The 21,100-nt window shown below is 47.7% G+C and overlaps 1 protein-coding gene across 11 annotated transcripts in view; it reads right to left on the bottom strand.

Moving 5' to 3' along the window:
- Nucleotides 1-21,100, bottom strand: part of MTO1 (mitochondrial tRNA translation optimization 1) — a 1,525,874-nt gene that overhangs the window by 980,627 nt on the left and 524,147 nt on the right. The window lies entirely within an intron of this gene.

The following is a 21,100-nucleotide window of genomic DNA, read 5'->3' as shown; positions in this document are numbered from 1 at the left end:
TTTCAAGCTAAGAATGGGTGCTAAGTGAAACTCCGATTTTAAAACCAAGTGAGTAGCAGCTACTTTATGACCAAATAACCCAAAGCTCCTAATTCTCTGGCATTTTTCCTTTCTACTCATCACCTGCATAGTTTAGAAAAAGGTTTCTGTTCGCCAAATGCTGTACATTTAAAAAATAAATAAATACAAAACCTATTGCATTGTAAGTCAGTTGACATCTGCAGGCAGCACTGTGTGCTTTTACTAAAATAGTAGATTCCCTGTAAAAAAAGAAACTGGTATTGGGCTACATTTTCGACATGGCTACTGTGTAGTTCTGGCTCTGATGCATCAGTTTTTAATTCTTGTTACACACAGTAATTATAAATGTCAAATCGCTATCCAGAAACTAAAACATTTATTTTTCAAAGCTTGTGCTTATGATGGCATGTATAGTAATGCCTTGTATTGTTATTTGCAGGATGATATGCAGCAGCTGGTGAAGGACATGATTGTGTGCTGAGGACAGCACTGGACAAGGATCAACTGAAGATTAATGCTTCACTTCGTAAGATATCCCAAATAAGCTAATTACCTCTCTGGTAACGAATATTTAGGTCAAAGCTGCAAATTGTCCATGTAAAAACAGTAATAACCCGTTATTTTGAGCGATAAAACATTTAGGTTTAAGTAATCCCCTAGTAGATCACGTTATTCAAAAGTGTTCCTTTAGTGTGTTTTTTTATTGCCTTCTCTTTCAGTCACTTCTCTCCAAATAAGCAACCCACCCAGGGCTTAACACAGAAATCTTGGTGACAGCAAACATATTGCTTCCGGTTTTACTCCAGACATCTATCTGCATCCCTGGTCTACACACTTGCTTGTAGGCCGTCATGTACTGGTCACCAGGGCAGTCTCCAACTTTTTTTTCCCCAGTCAGGCATGTTGTAGGCATGGTTCAATATTGGAACTCTGACCAATATCCATCTTGAAGGCAGTATATGTTGAGCACAAGATAGCTTTACTCCATTTGCATATGTGACGTCTGGTAACTGGAAAACACACTTGCTGCATTCAAAATGTGTGCATCTTTACTCTATCCTGTATGTTAGAAAGGCAGTGTTAAAAAACACTATGCTGTCAAACTATGGGTTCAATGTTTGGCAGAGGCGGAAACCTCAGATTCCCTCGTCTGTTGAGAAAAATATTGGTTTTTTTTGGAACTCTGGGACTGATCTTCTTAATTAAACTTGCCCCATCACTCCAGAAAGGGGCAGTTTCTTTCTCTGCTTTGCCAATAAATGGCCCAATTTCACATGCAAACCTCTGACACAAGCACCCTAACCACAGGAAAGTTAAAAACATCTCATCAGGCACACTTTATACTGGAGGGGGATTAATTTTTTTTAATTTTTTTAAAATGTAGTCTACAAGAACATGTAAAATAGCTTTGTTGAAGCAATGCTACTTATCTATGCTTCTGTTATCTTTTTAGAATGTTTTGAGTGCCATAATGATCTGCAATTGCCAAACAAGGACTGAATTTGGGAACACACAACAGATTTGCCTATTTTGTTGACTTTTTAAAATGTTTAATTCTGTTTGTCAATTTTAATGTTATCGTGTATATTATCCTATTTCTCTTTGAGGCCAACCACATGCTTTGGCTTAATAAAGCTAACAGTGGCCACTCATTTCAGATCCATTTTATTTCAGCCAATTCTTTGTTTGGTGTATTGCCACAGGTCACTGTATCAAAACCTAGGTTAAAGCCTTTTACATCAAATGAAGACAAGACACAATAATTATGGAGAAATGTCGCACATTGCAAGGCTGCTGCTTAATGCAAATTGGCATCCTTACCAAAAACCTACTTTTCTCCCAAATTCATTTTATATCTCTCTCTACCATGGGGGAACAAATAACTTGTATTAAACCCATACACTGTTTTCTTTTTTTACAGGGACGCAGTGCTTCACCAACTATTTCATTTCAAATTTGTGTTTTTAGATTACTCTTGCAGAATCATGCATGAGGAAAATGGCATTCAGAGAACGTACTTGCATCACAGTCTCTTCAATGTATTATAAAACCCTAAGTCACTATTTAAACATTTAGGAGTGATCTACAAGCATCCACAACATTGCAGGGAAGCATTCAGAAGTAGTCCCCATTCATAACCAAGAGTACCCACCCAGTGTATACTCTATGTTGTTACAAATTGGGATTACTTCTGACTTATTACATTGGGTACTCTTGGTTGTTATGCATTGATTGGGAAATGAACTCTAGTGTGTTTCCACACTCCCCGTGAGTATTTGAACTGTAAGCCCCATTTATCCTGCAGTAGTATTGAAATCATCTACAACTAATCAACACTCATTTTGAAGTTATCATAAAATCATACTGGAGTAATCCACATTCATTCTGAAGATCTTGAGAAATCATCCAGGAGTTATCCAAAGTAATCCTGACGTTGTCCTGAAATCATCCTAGAGTAATTCACACTCATCCTGAAGTTGTCAATTAGTATTCCTTGTGTAGTACAAGATCATCAAGCATTTTCACATGAAGTAATCAGGACACCATCCTGGAGCAGTTTTTGTGATGACTCTGGAGTCATCTCATTTAAATATTTCACCCTATACACATACTTCAGGATGGTTGGTATGACTTCCCTAGATAATTACCGGAATAGACCAGCTGAAGCCATCAGGATGACTCAAGAATGACTCTAGGATGATCTTTTGTGACTTACAGAGTCCTGGTGTTGGGAATGACTGAAAGAATTGATCTCTGAAAGTTGTCATGGAGGACGACAAAGGCTACCCTGATGAACCAAATCAAATTATACAATGTGGGCCTGAGCGGAAAAGTAAGGAATGTAATGAAACTCAGAGCTCTGATAGTACATGTCCAAACCAGACGAGAGGGAAAAAAACAATCTAACAGAGTAGGTACCCAAGCACATTGCTAACAAAGGGTGGAGTCACAGGGCACCTTGTGACTCTAAAGAATTTCTTAGAAAAAACAACGTGCAAACATCTGAGCCGAACACTAGATGGCAGTACTATGCACAGCATGCTTATCTACAGCAAACCCATGCTATGAACAATATGTTTCTTTAGGAGACCCCAAAAAGAGGATCTAGGAATTGCCTGGTCTCATGGGCATTCCATTTTCAGTTCATTTAGCAATCTGGCAGTTGTTGCATGCCATGGTGTTTTGGCTGTAATATTGGACTGATGGGCTCCTGGTATAAAATGATTTAAAAAGTGGTCAGCTTTGCTTTTTTTCCTATTTTTTTTTTTTTTTTTTAATCAAACCAGTGTCTAGCTAGGGCACCATTTGCTCTAAGTTCTTGATCAACTAGTACACATTCCAAACAAACATGCACTGAGCTTGAAAAACTGTGTAAGACTGAAAACTATTCTAAATAGTTTCCTCTAATCTAGATTAAGCCAAGCACTAGGCTTTTCCGAAAAGGCCTCCATGCCATAGGTTAACGCTGGTATGTATTTTGTCTTAACAACATTTAAAAGAGGCATAATTGATGGGCCATCTAGATTTTTAGCAGTGCCGTACTCAATGACGCAGCCTTACTTCTTAGCTAGTCAAATGTGCTCTGTGACTGCCCTTTGTGAGTAAGGTGAGACCTAAATAAGTAGGAGTCTACAAGTTTCAATTCAATAACTTTATTTCTGCAGTTAAGCCATAAAAGTTGCACAAGACAAACAAGCACTTGCAATGTAATAGGTCTCGCATTTGCTTGAGTTAGCGCTATTGGCATTGTAAATGCATAACTGGACTTTTCTTGCCACATAATTCCAGTGGTCCTCCATATAACTAAAGGACTAGCAGGCCTACTGGAAAACTATTTCAAACACAGCAGAAGGAGCAGTGCACACACACAGACACACACAAGTTCATTGCACATCCATAGGCGTGCCTTACACACAACGTGCATCACACAGCAGGAGCAGTGCACACATGTGCATCGCACATCCATAGAAGTGCCTTACATACATCGTGCGCCACACAGCAGAAGAAGCAGTGCACACACACTAAAGCACATCTCCCTGCATGATTGTCACAGTACACAGTTTGGGTGTGTCACATACCAACAGCAGTACTGCACATGCTCACTGAGAGGAAAGCTGGATTTTATGTTAAAGAGTAACAACATTTATGGAAAAAAACACTATAAATTCGATATTTTAACGTAGGCTTTAATTTACAACACAACTATATGTACATCACAAGGCTAAATAAATTAGAGATCGATGTTTATTGTACAGTAACGCTTAATTCTCTAGAGCCAATGTTCACGTCAGTTTTCCAAATTTACAGCGGAATACATGTATTTTTAAAGATATCTCTTTCACAAGGGAATATTAATTTTTTTAAATGTCAAATTATGAAGTAAATCAGCAGCAAGTGCACTAACCCTTCCCCCTCTGCGAACCTTAACTGGATGAGGATGTGGTGTTACGGCCAGAGACATTCCGCATAGTGATGTGTGAACACCCTTTTTTTTCCCAGATGTAGGTGGGATCTCAGAGAGGCGGGATGAATGTGACTTCGGGCTCACATTATGTTTCCGGTGCATATGTAAACTAGCTTGTCCACTGCAGAAACAAAAGAAAGGTGCACAGCTGTCATGCTTTAAGGCCGCCGTGCTTCACGTTTAAGCATGGCGGGCACTTGCTTTTCTTTTTTTTTGCAATGTACAAGCTGGCTTAAATATGCACCGGAAACATAGCGTGAGATGTCAAAACTTGTTAGTATTTCATCATCGTGGTGCCCACTTCACGGCAGCTTAAAGATGAAGCGTGATGGCCATGAAGCACGCTATGATGCTGAAATGCTTAACAGTTCTACAGCGCGCTGCGCAAAAACAAAAGAAAGGCATGCAGCTGTGAGTAAGTAGCCACTTTCTATCATGGTTACCCCCACTTTTGACCTGTTTGTGTGTGTGTGTCAGTGTGTTTTTACTGTCTCACTGATATCCTGCTAGCCAGGACCCCAGTGCTCATAGTTTGTGGCCTATTGGTGTGTTGTCAGTAGTGCTTAATTGTTTCACTGAAGTTCTGCTAACCAAAACCCCGGTGCTTATACCCTTTCTGCTTCCAAATTAGTCACTATAGTTTAGTGTCTTCATATTCCAATTCCAATTGGCACACTGGACCCCAGTTAAAAGTCCCTATTATATGCTACCTAGGTACCCAGGGCATTGGGGTTCCAGGAGATCCTTATGGGCTGCAGCATTTCTTTTGCCACCCATAAGGAGCTCAGACAAACCTTTCTTCAGGAATGCCACTGCAGCCTGCGTGAAATAGTGCACTCACTATTTCACAGCCATTTTCACTGCACTTAAGTAACTTATAAGTCACCTATATGTCTTACCTTCATTTACTGCAGGCTAGGGGCAAAGTTACTAAGTGTGAGGGCATTCTTGCACTAGCAAAGGTGCCCCCACGCTGTCCCAGGCCAATTCCCCAGACTTCGTGAGTGCGGGCATACCATCACACGTGTGCACTACATATAGATCAATACCTATATATAGCTTCACAATGATAATTCCTAATATGGCCTGTAAGGTGTCTAAGATCACGGAATTGTCCCCCCATTCCAAATCTGTTATTGGGGGGGCCAATCCCATGCATCCTGGGGGCTCCACCATGCACCCCCAGTACTGCCAAACCAGCTCTCTGAGGCTTGCACTGCAGCTACAGCTGCTGCCACCTCACAGACAGGGTTCTGTCTTCCTGGGGTATGAGCAGCTCAGTCCCAGGAAGGCACAATGTATTTCCTTTGGGAGGAGGGTGTTACACCCTCTCCCTTTGGAAATATGTGTTACAGGCTTGGGAGGGGTAGCCTCCCAAAGCCTCTGGAAATGCTTTGAAAGGCACAGATGGTGCCCTCCTTCCATGAGCCAGTCTATACTGTTTCAGGGACCCCCAGTCCCTGCTCTGGCGCGAAACTGGAAAAAGGAAAAGGGAGTGACTACTCCTGTGTCCATCACCACCCCAGGTGCCCAGACCTCCTCCAGTGTGTCCCTGGTGTTAGCCGTCTTGTTTTCCAAGGTGTGGGGACACTCTGGAGATCTCTGAGTGGCCAGTGCCAGCAGGTGACGTCAGAGACCCATCCTGATAGGTGTATACCTGGGTAGGTAGTCAATCCCCCTATTTAGGGCCTCTCCTGTGGGTTCCTTTTCAGATTCAGCTTGCAAGACTCCTCCAGGAATCCTCTGCTTCAGCTTCTGTTCTGCCTTCCTACTTATCTCGTATCAGAGCTTACAGAACCTCTCTGGAATGCACTTCTGAGTTCAAAGAAGACCTTTATTGTTGTTAATTCTTCCCCACCCACAAGTTCTTGAGAGACGAATTAATAGACTTCAAGCACACGTTCAAATGAGTAAAAGTAGTCGCAGCAATGAAAACAAAATATATCACCGTACTTCTCAGTTGCAATGTACACAGCAGGTTATATATTCAATGCAAAGCATATAAATCAAAATGCATCACCATTTGAGACCTATCTTCAGCTTCATCTTTCTGGGGTCTGCAAGTTGATGACTCCGGTCAACTGCGAGAAAGAGATTATCTAACCAAACGGGAGACTGGCAACTGGCGCCTAGTTCCAGCCTGAAGTCAAGCAGATTCGAATCTAAATCTCTGAAGCCCAGAGTCATCCTTACAAAAGCGGCCCCCTCCTCTCAGACTTGGGAAAACTACGCAAGCCTTTGGAGACTGGCCAGATCTCCTAGACTTCTCCTCCTCCCAAGCCTGAGCAGAAAGGAAAACACCAAATGTACTCTCTCTTATCAGGTCTAGTCTGGTGTGAAGAAAACAGCTTGGTTCATCTTGTGGAAAAACATAGCTTGGAAAAATACAGCTTGGATTCTCAACTGCAATGTCTAACTCCACGTTAAAGGCAATAGGCAGCTAACCTAAATATCAAATGTAATGTCTAATGTAATGTCAAAGCCAATAGGCAGCTAAGCTGAATATCAAATGTAATGTCATGTCAAAGCCAATAGGAAGCTGAGCTGAATACAAAATGTAATGTCTAATATCATGTCAAAGCCAATAGGCAGAATACAGAAGGTAATGGCTAATGCCATGTCAAAGCCAATAGGCGGCTAAACTGAACAAAACATATAGGGGGTCATTCCAACCCTGGCGGTCGGTGTTGAAGCGGCGGCCAACCCGCAAACAGGCAGGCGGCCAAAAAAATGGAATTCCGACCCTGGCGGGAACCGCCAACACAGACCGCCACTTTAACACTCCGACCGCCACGGCGGTACAGACAAGCAGCGCGGCGGTCACCGCCAACAGACAGGCGGCAGACAATGTACCGCCCACCCTATCACAACTCACCAATCCGCCACCTTTTCCGGGGCGGGAGCCCCGCCGATAAAAACACAGCGGAAACAGACTACGAACGGGAAAACGCTCACCTATACACACTCCACGAGGAATCTGGACAGCATGGAACCAGAACTACACATCCTACCAGCAATTGTCTACCTGCTCGTCTACCAGGAGCACGAACGCCGGCGCAGAAGACAACGGTGAGTACTGCACCTACGACACAGGGGAGGGGGAGGAGAAAAGATTACGGGCACACACATACGCGACACCCCCCCCCCCCCCCAACTACCTACACACCAATGCAGAGCAACAACTCAGAGTGACACCCCCCAAACCCCCCGGAAGAATGCAAAGACAAAATAATATTATATTGGAATACAAATATATGGTAAGGCTAAGTAAATAAGTAAGTCGAACATCCCTTAACTATATACACATATGTATATTGTCCCGTCAGAATTGGCTTTCTGTCATTGTACGTGGGCCAATGGTCCTCAACACATGGGCAAAGCCCACACATGAGACCCAAATCCATTGGAGAGAACACTGCAGGGGCATCAGATAGGAAAACTACAGGCATCTCAGGGGGAAGGGAAGGGGGGCCACCTCAGCCACATGAGTCCACGACGCCAGATCCACGAGGGGCCTCCATGGCCACTGTTCAATCCTGGGGAGTGCAAAGCCACAGTCTCTCAAGTCTCTACAGTGGGTGGCTTGCCCACTGTGCCATCCTGGGGAGTGCAAAGCCACAGTCTCTCAAGTGGATGACAGACTCCAGCGGTACTGGAGGACTCTTGGTGCCCAGAGTGTATCGTGCAGCCCTGTCCGACACTGATCCGGGCCTGCCCCTTCTGCCAATGTGTCAGCGGTGCTTGAGTTGAAGGGCCCAGCGGAGCGGTGCAGAGACGGCGGTGCCCAGCGGAGCGGTGCTTGAGATGAAGGGCCCAGCGGAGCGGTGCAGAGACGGCGGTGCCCAGCGGAGCGGTGCTTGAGATGAAGGGCCCAGCGGAGCGGTGCAGAGACGGCGGTGCCCAGCGGAGCGGTGCTTGAGATGAAGGGCCCAGCGGAGCGGTGCTTGAGATGAAGGGCCCAGCGGAGCGGTGCTTGAGATGAAGGGCCCAGCGGAGCGGTGCAGAGACGGCGGTGCCCAGCGGAGCGGTGCTTGAGATGAAGGGCCCAGCGGAGCGGTGCAGAGACGGCGGTGCCCAGCGGAGCGGTGCTTGTCTTGAAGGGCCCTGTTCAGCGGTGCATGTCTTGAAGGGCCCTGTTCAGCGGTGCTTGTCACGGCGGTGCCCCGTTCAGCAGTGCTGGTCTTGAAGGGCCCTGTTCAGCGGTTCTTGAGACGGCGGGGCCCTGTTCAGCGGTGCTTGTCTTGAAGGGCCCTGTTCAGCGGTGCTTGTCACGGCGGTGCCCCGTTCAGCAGTGCATGTCTTGAAGGGCCCTGTTCAGCGGTTCTTGAGACGGCGGGGCCCTGTTCAGCGGTGCTTGTCTTGAAGGGCCCTGTTCAGCGGTTCTTGAGACGGCGGGGCCCTGTTCTGCGGTTCTTCACATGTGTCTCCAGGGCACCAGATCCGGCCAATAGATGGTGTTCACTTGCCATCCGACTTCTCGCTTGCTGGGCCCTCCTGTGCTGGTGTCCCGTGCCCGTGGGTGTCCTCCTTCACCCCCAGAATGGGGCTGGTGGGGCCCTCCTGGGCAGCTCGCCTGCTGCCGGACTTGTCGGCCGTGCTGCCCTTGCCATCCTTGCCTGATCCTCTGTGGCCCTTGCCTCCCTTTGGAGATGTGCCAGGTGGCAACCCACTCCCTGACGGTGCCAGGGTGGTGCCTGTGGAGGCTGCCGTCTCTGTCCTCTCGCGCCGGCCCTTGGCTTTTTTTTATTTTTTCCCAGGGGGTGGGCTGGCTGTCCCTTTGCTGCTGGCCGATGTGGCTGCCCTCGAAGGTGGGGGACTCCAATATCCCTGGACTATGGTCCTTGTAGGTCCAGGGGTTGTGGTAGCTGAGGTGCTGATTGGACTCTTACGAGATGGAGGGGGTGGGTCAGGTGATGGAAAGAGGTTAATTTTGGAGAGGAAAAACTTTTTAGGAGCAATGGGAAGGGAAGGTGCAGTGGGTATGGGAGTGGAGGAAGAGGATGTGGTTGTAGGAGAGTCAAGTGTGGTGTCTTTGGGTGCAGGTGCTTGTGACGGAGGCTGTCGTGAGGTGGATGGCTGTTGGGTGGGTGGCTACCTGCGTTTGTGTGGTTTGGAAGAGGGGGTGACAGACACACTGGGAGAGGACACAGGGGACGTGTAAATGGCAGTGGGGGTGGTGACTGCACGTGTGCGGAGTGTTCTGGTGGGTGTGCTGGTGATGGACGTAGTGGCTGATGAAGTGGTGCATGCAAGTGTGAGTTGGGACGTCACAGGGAGGGAGGAGGGAGACGAGGAGGAGGGGGACACAGAGGAGGCAGTGGCTGTTGGCATGTCTGCATGTGGATGTTGCTTGTGTGAATGCTTCTGTGATGTGTGGTGCTTATGTTTGGATGAGCTGACCTTGGGTGTTGAGGTGTGTGCAGGCTGGTCTGTAGGTGTGTCTGGGATAGGCAGAGGAACAGGGGAGTGGGACTGGGTGGAGGGAGTTGGAGGAGGGAGGCAGGAGACAGGGACAATGGCTGCCGTCAGTGCTGAGGCCAGAGCATTGAACGATCGCTGATGGGCAGCCTGACCCGAATGAATGCCCTCCAGGTATGCATTGCTCCGATGCACCTCCCTTTCCACCCCCTGGATGGCATTCAAAAGGGTAGACTGCCCAACAATGAGCGTCCGGAGGGCTGCTGGGAGGGCGGAGCTGGTGTGCTGGGTGGCGGCTGTACCTGTTGTTGCGGTGGGCACGGATGTTGCCGCCACCACAAGGGAGCTCCCTTCCGAGGACGTGTCGGTGTCGCTGATGTCTCCACGTGTCCCCGTTGTGGAGCCCCCCTCGCCCTCCATCTCACTGGTGATATCAGAGTCCGTTGCATGGCCCTCCGGGGCCATGTGAGATGCAGCTCCCTCGTGCTCCAATGCCACTTCTCCTCCGCCAGATGATGCTAATGCACACATGAACAGGAAGAGCAGACCAAAAAAGGGGGGGGGGAAATAAAGACATGTTGAGTGCATGCATTGGCAACACAGTTGGCGGAGAGGACAGACACAGAAGCCCCCTGCACTACGCAGCGCACTTGGGGTACACTACTCAATCATTGGGACTTGGCCTACAAGTCTATGGATGACAACTGCACACATAGGTGACACAGGGCCATGGATAGCTGTACTTGGAACCCTACAGAGGTGGGGGGTGGGGGCACAGGGCCATGCCTTACGGAGGGGCCTAGCCTACAGAAATCGCCCTGGCCTAGGGATACCCACAGCCCTCCTCCTCCACCCAGACACCTCCACTGCGCGCATAGTCAGCAGAATGAGAGTGTACTCACCCCCTTGTGTCTGCTGTGATGTCCTCACGCGCCCATCCAAATCTGGGTAGGCCACCGCCAGCATCCGAGACATCAGGGGGGTCAATTGACGTGTGGCACCCCTCCTACGTTGGGAGGCCATCCCCAGCAGAGCCTCCGCGGTCTTTCTACTCCCGTGGCGGATGTCCTCCCACCTCTTGCGGCAGTGGGTGCCCCGTCTGTTGTGGAACAACAGGGTCCGGACGTCCTTGGCGATGGCACGCCAAATGTTGACTTTCTGATGGGCGCTGACCTATGTGACACGTACAGGGAGAAAAAATACAATATCATCATTTTCTGCATGCTCGATGTGAGTGTCCCCCCATCCCCACCCTTCCCATGTGGCACATGCTCTCATCTGTCCTTTGATGCATGCCTCATACGCTCCCCTCCGCACCATCGTTCATTCACCCCACTCAACCCAGGCATTGCCCACAAAGCATGGTCCCAGTGTACAAACCTGTTGGTCTGGAGGACCGTAGAGTAGCGCATACTGGGGGAGGACCCCATCAACAAGTTTCTCCAATTCCTCAGAAGTGAAGGCAGGGGCCCTTTCCCCAGTCGCAGCAGCCATTGTCTCTTCCAGACCGAGGTCACAGCAGCACTTGCAGTATAGGTCCTCTCCTGTGGATGATCAGGTCTCGAGTGATTAAGCAGATAGAAAATGGCGGTCACGCCCGCGGCGGTGCGTACCGCGACCGCCGGCGCACATCGTCATTGGCTCCTGAGACCCATAGGGTTCAATGTTAACCAATGCTGCTTTGCGCCGCGGTCTTCGACCGCCTAACGCCACGGTGTGCCACGCCAGCGCATTGACCTCACATCCCATTGTCACACTTCACAGGTCAGGCAGCCGCCATTTCAAGGGCCCACATGGCTTAATTTCTACTGCGTCACACAGGCCTAGGCCTTGCATTGCCACTCATACAAGCCATTCAATGCATAGCGAATCGTGTTCTGTGCAAGCTGTGGTTACGTACCTGTGGGTTGCTTGACTCTGTGCTCCATGTTGTCCTTCCTAGGCACCGTCTGCTGGGACTTGCGAGGAGATGGAGGAATGTTCCCGTGTACAGACCGCTGGTGGACCTGTCGACAATGGAAGAAAGACATGTCATACTGACATACAGACTTGACCGAGCCACTATACAGGAACTGTGTGCCCAGCTGGAGCCAGACCCGATGTCACCCATTCGCCAACCCACAGGGATTCCCCCTCTGGTGCAGGTGCTGTCAGTACTCCATTTTTTGGCAAGTGGATCATTCCAAACAACAGTTGGCATATCATCAGGGATGTCTCAGCCTATGTTTTCAAAGGTTTTGTCCAGAGTGTTGTCTGCCCTGATGAAATACATGCGGAGCTACATTGTTTTCCCTGAGGTGGGCGATTTGGCTACAGTGAAGGGTGATTTCTATGCCCTTGGACATATTCCCAACATCATTGGTGCCATTGATGGGACCCATGTGGCTTTGGTTCCCCCCAGTGAAAGTGAGCAGGTGTACAGGAACAGAAAAAGTTATCATTCGATGAATGTCCAGGTGGTCTGTTTGGCTGACCAGTACATCTCCCATGTAAATGCCAAGTTCCCTGGGTCAGTGCATGATGCATACATCATGCAAAATAGCAGCATCCCTTATGTGATGGAACAGCTACAGAGACAACGTGTGTGGCTAATTGGTGACTCAGGTTACCCCAACCTGTCGTGGCTACTGACCCCAGTGAGGAATCCCCGGACCAGGGCAGGGGAACGGTACAATGAGGCCCATGGGCGGACTAGGAGGGTGATCGAGCGGACCTTCGGCCTCCTGAAGGCCAGGTTTAGGTGCCTGCATATGACAGGTGGATCCCTAATGTACTCACCGAAGAAGGTGTGCCATATCATCGTGGCCTGCTGTATGCTTCACAACTTGGCTTTGCAACGCCAGGTGCCTTTCCTGCAGGAGGATGGTCCAGATGGTGGTGTTGTGGCAGCTGTGGAGCCTGTGGAGAGTGAAGAGGAGGAAGACGACGGGGACGACACAGACAACAGGGACACAGTGATACAACAGTATTTTCAATAGCACACAGGTACGAATCAACACCGCCATTTTACATGTACTTACAATCTCCTGCCTCTCTACTGTCTGTGTTTCCCCCCAGTTTATGTTAACTGAGTTGACACTTTCCCTTCCGTTTTCAGAGATGTGGGCCCCACTGCGTGACCTCTGCTTTGTTTCCCCATGGACTACAGCTGTGTGACAGTGGTATGTTGTCATCACAATGTAACTGTACATTTTGGCACCGTTATGTCTAATACATTTGTTCAAAATACAAGCAGACTCCAGATATTTTTAGTGCAATAAGTGATTTTATTAAAGTGCTAAATTTAGGGACATGGTTGAAAAACAGTGATGGTGGAGTAATGTCCATGGCAGAGTCCAGTTTTCAGTCTCACAGGTGCATTGTCCATATGCCTGTGGAAGGATGGAGCAGGGGCAGTTTAAGGTTGGACAGGGTGACAATGTGGGACAGTGGGATGACATCAGGGGGTATCCTTTGCTGGCGGGGGTCTTGGCATCCTACTCTGTCTTCTTCTGAGATCTCAGGCCCCGCTTGCGGGGTGGTTCTTCTTCTGCAGGAGGTGGGGTTCTGGTGGCCTGTTGTTGTGTGGGGGCCTCCTGTCCACTAGCGCCAGCGGAGGTGGTAGGCTGGTCTTGGTCCATGCTAGTGACAGGGGCCCTTTGTGGTGCCACATGGTCCCGCAATGTGGTGACTATCTGGTTAAGAGCCACGACGATGGTCCCCATTGCGGAACTAATGGTTCTCAGTTCTTCCCTGAACCCCATGTACTGTTCCTCCTGCAGTACCTGGATCTCCTGGAACCTGGCCAGTACCGTAGCCATCGTCTCCTGGGAGCGGTGGTATGCTCCCATGATGGAGGAGAGGGCCTTGTGGAGAGTGGGTTCCCTGGGCCTGTCCCCCCCCTGTCGCACAGCAGACCTCCCAGTTCCCCAGTTTCCCTGGGCCTCTGTCCCCTGGACCGTGTGCCCACTACCACTGCCCCCAGGTGCCTGTTGTTGGGGTGGTGGGTCAACCTGGGTGCCCTGTAGTGGTGGACACACCGCTGATTGACGTGTCCTGGAGACAGAGGCATGGGCCCCCTGGGTGGGAGCTGTGCTGGTGTTCCCAGAGGGGCTTAGGTCTGCTGTAGCCTGTGGCTGTGTGAGGGGAACCGACTGTCCCGAGGTCCCCGATGGGCCGGGCTGGTCATCTGGGTCCAGGGAGACAGAGCTGCTGTCATCACTGGGGGCCTCTTCTGGGGGTGGGATGGACATTTCTGGACCCTCCTGGGCGGTGTGGTGGCGTTCGGGTCCTGCAGGGGTATAAGAGTATGGTTATTGCTTCTGTGTGTGCCATTTCGTGAAATGGGTGGGTGGCCGTGTACCCCAGTGCTGGCATTCCCTTGTGGGGGCTGTTGTGACGGTGGCTTGTGTGGGAGATGGGTATGTGCAGTGGACATGCTTTGGTGATGGGTGTCCATGCTTTGTGGACGCATGCAGGGCTAGCTGTTGGGATGGGTGGGTTGTGATGGTGAGCCATTTGCAAGGAGTTGGTGTGATGGGGTGGGGGTGAGGGCGGGGGTATGATTTGGCATGCAGGTGGGGTGGGGGGAATGAAGTAGTGAAGATTTGACTTACCAGAGTCCATTCCTCCGCCTACTCCTGCGAGGCCCTCAGGATGCAGGATGTGCAAGACTTGCTCCTCCCATGCTGTAAATTCTGGGGGAGTAGGTGGGGGTCCGCCGCCAGTCTTCTGCACCGCGATGTTGTGCCTTGATACCATGGAACGCACCTTCCCCCGTAGGTCGTTCCACCGCTTCCTGATGTCGTCCCGATTTCGTGGATGCTGTCCCACAGCGTTGACCCTGTCCACTATTCTTTGCCATAGCTCCATCTGCCTGGCAATGGTGGTGTGCTGCACCTGTGTCCCGAAGAGCTGGGGCTCTACCCGAACTATTTCCTCCACCATGACCCTGAGTTCTGCGTCAGAGAACCTGGGGTGTCTTTGGGGTGCCATGGGGTGGTGTGGATGATGTGTGGGGTGGGGTATGTGTTGTAGATTGTGGTGAGTGTGTTGGTGTGTGGTGTTTTGTGCGTGGATATTGTGTGGGTGATGTAGTGATTTGCCTCTGTGTGATGGTCTACTCTATTCTGTGCTGTCTCTCTCTGGCCTTCAGTCGCAATTCTGTTCGTAAGGGTTTGTGGGTGATGTGGGTGTGTGTTTTATATTGTATTGGGTGTGTGGGAGTGGTGTGTGTATGTGTATCAGGTGTGTGTATTTTGAATTGTCCAATGTGGTAGTGTTTTGTAAAGGTGTGTGTATTTTGATTTGTGGGTCGGAATGGAATGGGCGTATTTCTGTTGGCGTGACGGTGGAGGTTTGGTCATCGCCAGTTTTTCGCTGGCCGTTGGTGTGGCGGGCTTTTGTTGATGTCGGGTTTTTGGCGGTTTGCCAATTGCGGGTCAGAATGACCGTGGCGTTTTACCGCAACCGCAGCGGTGTTATGGCGGTCTTCTGACCGGCGGTAAGCGCCTTTTACCGCCGAGGTCAGAATGACCCCCATAATGTGCTACTGGTGAACATTGAGCAACTAATATGCGCAGTGGTGAAACACAAAGTCATTGGTCAAACACAATTAATAGCATCACATTCCACCCTATGACCAATGAATTTTTGTTTCACATATCTCTTGTTTCAAACAAAAACAAAAAATAAATAAAAAAACTTCAGCACAAAAAAAACATTATAAGCAAATCTGATCTGAATGATCAAAGCAATCGCTGTAAAGCAATAGAAGTGGATTAACATATAGATCTCATAACCTTTCACCTCAGATACATCTGCACAGAAAAGACTGAAACTTTTATACTCTGAATGAGATTACAGTGTCTCTAAAACAGCAAGTTGATGTAGCATGAGTTCTACTCATGTAAAGGTGCACGGTCCACCTGAAAGGTTTGCTGGAAGGTAAGTGAAAGTCAGAGTTCCACACGAAAAAACAGAGTTAGCTGTTAAGGTTGCTTTGTTCCAGTGGAAGAATGCAATCAAACAAGTTGAACTTGAACTGAAGGCGCCATTTGCGCAAAATGGATCCATGGTGCTTGCACTTTACTCAGTCAGGTTCAGGTTGGGGGTTCGGTCCCTTCCCCGACCTCACACGCACATACCCGAAGGGGGACCACAGCACACTCAGGGTCAGTGGCGAAACGTGGTAGGATCTGCAAAAGAAAAAAGTATGACTTTTCTTGCAAATAACATTTGTCATTTGAAATGTACCCTTCCTCTTTTCCCTGTTTTATAATCAGCAGGATGTTTTTGGGGCCCTTTATTATAATTTCTGCAGGTTCTGGAGGGTCACTTAGGGGTTCAACCCACACCTCAGCACTGAGGTTTTTATCTGCTGCACCACAGCTTCCCTTTTCTTGCACTGTCAGAAGGGCTGGGGCAGACTCCTTCTTTACCAAACCTCCATTCACTGCATTTTTGACAAGTTGGGCCATTCTGTCTCCAATTTGTATGAAGGAATCAGATTCTTTTCTAGGTATCAGCATAATTTTGATTTCTCCTTGGTAATATACAGCAATCATTCCCCCTAAAACCTGATCAATTTGCCATATCTGTCCTGGTAACTTTCCTCTCTCCAACTGCTCTGTGACTGCTTGCAGGACAGATTGCTCTTGTGCGTGCTGCACAGTTTTGATCAAATATAGGGGAATGAGCATCTCTCTCATCTCTGCCCACCTGTTAGTGGCTTTTTCTCTCAGCTGTTCACATTTCTGGTGCACCCACTTAGCCATCACCACTAAGTCAGAATTCTGGGTGTACACTTCTCTCTCTGAATTTTTCTCTTTAACATCTGCAAGGGAATTGAACCAGTTATGCACAAGCCATGTGGAAAACCAAACGGCTAAACCATTGTCAATGAACCAAGAATCAGTGTAAAAATGACACATCTCAAACAGCTCTTGCTTTAAAATCTGACACACATTGTACAACGCTGTTCCTTCTCCTGTGCCAGAAAACAACATTTCAGTCAATGAATCATTAGTCAAACAAACATGCTTTTTATCCTCAGGGGACACGAATTCAAATGGTGCACTCAATTTCACTGGTGACTCTTTTACCTGTGGTACTCTAGCCCTGTCTTGCAGGTACCAGATCCAGTGTATGATCCTAGCTAGGGGCACTCTTTTCTTCCCCTGTGCCTGATTTACATGTAAATCAGTGTTCCCCTCTTGCACTGCGCAGAAACTTAAAGTCTGCATTATTTCATTTGCCAAATCACAAGTGCGCAGCTGTATATAATATTTCCTAGTGACCATATACCAAAGTGTTAGGATTTCACTCAGATGAGGGCTATTCTGTTTCCAAAAATCAAACAAGCTAATGAAACGCGGTGTCTCTTGCTTAGTGCAAACAGTAAGAAACTCTAAAATATTTTGTTTTACTTGTGCCTGTAACTGCACATTTTGCGATGGAGAGCTCTCCGTGTTATCAGTTAAGGAATGCACTTCGACTGCCAAAAAACCTGGCTCACACAGAGGCTCAGACTGTCTCACAACTGTCTTAAGCCCCTCATTACTGGAAGGGGAAAAGACAGATTCTTCTAAAACAGCATTTTTATACATTTCAGCATTATCTTGCATTAATGTTTTCTGGCTAATTTGCTCACGTAAATTCTCAATTTCATGTTCCAACTGCCTACATTTCTCCTGCATTTTTCTGTAAGCAGATAAAAGTATCCAGACCCTTCTGTCAAAAACAAAAGGATCATCATTGCTTCCAAAAGGCACATTTTCTAAATATGCTTTATCACAAGAAAACATGTTTCTCACAGCACCATCAGGCAGTTTAACTACACATGCATTTTCAAACATGGTCTGGCGTGCTTCTGTAATTCTCCAAACAACAAAAAACAATTACACTTTTAAATTGTGCACGTAGAAATCTATAATTCGACCCCACTTCTGGTACCAAAATGTTCTGCCTTCCTACTTATCTCGTATCAGAGCTTACAGAACCTCTCTGGAATGCACTTCTGAGTTCAAAGAAGACCTTTATTGTTGTTAATTCTTCCCCACCCACAAGTTCTTGAGAGACGAATTAATAGACTTCAAGCACACATTCAAATGAGTAAAAGTAGTCGCAGCAATGAAAACAAAATATATCACAGTACTTCTCAGTTGCAATGTACACAGCAGGTTATATATTCAATGCAAAGCATATAAATCAAAATGCATCACCGTTTGAGACCTATCTTCAGCTTCATCTTTCTGGGGTCTGCAAGTTGATGACTCCGGTCAACTGCGAGAAAGAGATTATCTACCCAAACGGGAGACTGGCAACTGGCGCCTAGTTCCAGCCTGAAGTCAAGCAGATTCGAATCTAAATCTCTGAAGCCCAGAGTCATCCTTACAAAAGCGTGCCCCCTCCTCTCAGACTTGGGAAAACTACGCAAGCCTTTGGAGACTGGCCAGATCTCCTGGACTTCTCCTCCTCCCAAGCCTGAGCAGAAAGGAAAACACCAAATGTACTCTCTCTTATCAGGTCTAGTCTGGTGTGAAGAAAACAGCCTGGTTCATCTTGTGGAAAAACATAGCTTGGAAAAATACAGCTTGGATTCTCAACTGCAATGTCTAACTCCACGTTAAAGGCAATAGGCAGATAACCTAAATATCAAATGTAATGTCTAATGTCATGTCAAAGCCAATAGGCAGCTGAGCTGAATACAAAATGTAATGTCTAATATCATGTCAAAGCCAATAGGCAGAATACAGAATGTAATGGCTAATGCTATGTCAAAGCCAACAGGCAGCTAAACTGAATACAGCATGTCAAAGCTAATAGGCAGAATATAGAATGTAATGATTAATGCCATGTCAAAGCCAATAGGCGGCTAAACTGAATACAGAAGGTAATGGCTAATGCCATGTCAAAGCCAATAGGCGGCTAAACTAAACAAAACATATAATGTGCTACTGGTGAACATTGAGCAACTAATATGCGCAGTGGTGAAACACAAAGTCATTTGTCAAACACAATTAATAGCATCACAGCTTCTGACCATCAGATCAACCGCAGACTGCTCCAGGAACTGCTGTAACTTCAACAAAGTATCCAGGAGGACTCCTGTGACCTGCAACTTCAGCTCCAGCCAGCATCTGCAACAGTTTCCAAGGTGTGCATGCTCTAAGGACTCCCTGTCTTCACCCTGCACCAGAAGAACCGAAGGAATCTCCTGTGGAGTGACGGAGTCACTTCCTTGCTCCTGCAGGCACCTTCCAAGACAACGATCGGTTCTCTGGCACTCTTCTCCTGACGACGAGCTTGCTCCCTGGAACACAGGTGGTGGACCCATCCGACCCAGACTGTCCTAAGGTCCAGCTGTCCAAATTTGGAGGAGGTAAGAGCTTGCCTTCCCGGTTTGCGACAGTACCCCTGTGCACAGCGTCATCTCTAGCTCCTTTGACTTCTGTGCACTTCTTCCAAGAATCCTTTGTGCACAGTGTAGCCCAGGTCCCCAGCACTCCATCCTGCGACGCACAACTCGCTGAGTTGTTCTCCTGCAGCGTGGGACCTTCTTTTGTTGTGCTGCACCAACCGCAGATTGCACCTTCTCTAGCCCCGTGTGCTGAGACTCCCGTGGATGCTGCCTGGTCATCTGTGTGCTCTTTCAAGTGTTGGGAGCCCTCTCTGCCTCCTCATTCCGAGTTGAGGCCCCCAGGTCCCTCCTGGATCCATGCAGCACCATTTTGACGCAAACCGCAACCTTGCTTGAACCAACACATGTTGGACGAATCCAGCGGCACAAACAGCCTGAATCCAACTTCTCGACGTGGGACTTCTCATGCACCACGCAGGAACCCGCAGCCGTCTTCCTTGGTGCTCTTCTGCAGACTTCTTCTAACTGGAGAATCCTCTTTTGCACCATCTTCTAGGTTGGCAGGGGCTCCTGCCTTTCCTGGAATCTTCTGCGACTTCTGGACTTGGTCTCCTCTCTTCACAGGTCTTCAGGTCCAAAAATCTACCACTTGTTGCTTGCAGTCTTGCTTGTTTTTTGCAGTAACTCTTACCACGACTTGTAGTGTGTCCTGAGGAAACTTGCAGTATTTACTCCTACTTTCCTGGGCTATGTGGTGGGATATTTTACTTACCTTTGCTGTATTCTTACTCTCCCAGCGATTCCCTACACATTACACTTGTGTAGGGGGGAATTCACTACAAACCAGGCCAGCCTCCTACAGCACCCGCCATATAAACAAACTTGTACATTGCTGAAACAAAAAAAAAGGTGCACAGCTGCCATGTTTCGCGCCCGCCACACTTTATGTTTAAGCTTCGCTGCTGTGTGCCTTTCTTTTTTTTCTGCAGTGTACAAGCTTGCTTAAGTATGCACAGGAAACATAGCGTGAGAGAACTCATTAGTATTTCGTCATCACAGCGCCCACCTTCACGGCAACGTAAACATGAAGTGCAATGACAATGAAGCATGTGCTGTGATGATGAAATGCTTACCAGTTTTACAGCGTGCGCTGTGCAAAAACAAAAGAAAGACAAGTAACTGCCATGCTTAAACATGAAGCGCGGCAGCCGTGAAGTCGAGGGGATGCATGGTAAAGACAGGCAGGAATGGTGCAGTCATATTTCAAATGAAAGAGGAGGTGACAGGAATGAATGCTGCAATAAAATTCAAGCAGCTCAGCCTGAAGCATCCACACAGTAATACCAGCAAGAAAATAAAATAAAAGTAGTACCTGAAACCAAGAGATAAAGAACCATGGCATAATTATACAGTAGTTAGTCCCTGCTCCCAAAGAGAAAAAGGTGGGACAAAGAGGCATGACTGACCAGTAGTAAGCAAGGATATTTAAATGACACTGAAACTAACACATGAAATAGCTGGAAGGCCACAGAAGTATAAGTATACAAGAGGTTGTACGTTTATGTTCGACTTAAAAAGGAATAAAAACAATTAAAATACAATACTTAAGGTATGGCAAAATGCAAAATAGTGCAAGATAATTCACTAAAGCTCAGGAGGACCATTCATCTTCTTCAAGTACTGTAGTTCTACTTCCACTAACAAATATATTTCTAATAGTTTAAGTTAGATGATAAAAATTCACCCTTACTGTCAGGAACAAAGGTGAATATAAAGTGCTATGTGCCAAGTATAATGTGATGGTATGCCCAATATAATTCTAAAACAAAAAGGAGTAGAGCGATGGAAGCAATATG

The sequence above is a fragment of the Pleurodeles waltl genome, chromosome 7 (assembly GCF_031143425.1).
Source record: "Pleurodeles waltl isolate 20211129_DDA chromosome 7, aPleWal1.hap1.20221129, whole genome shotgun sequence".
Taxonomy (NCBI): Eukaryota; Metazoa; Chordata; class Amphibia; order Caudata; family Salamandridae; genus Pleurodeles; species Pleurodeles waltl.
The sequence above is the reverse complement of the archived record's forward strand: the minus strand, read 5'-3'. Positions and strand labels throughout refer to the sequence as shown.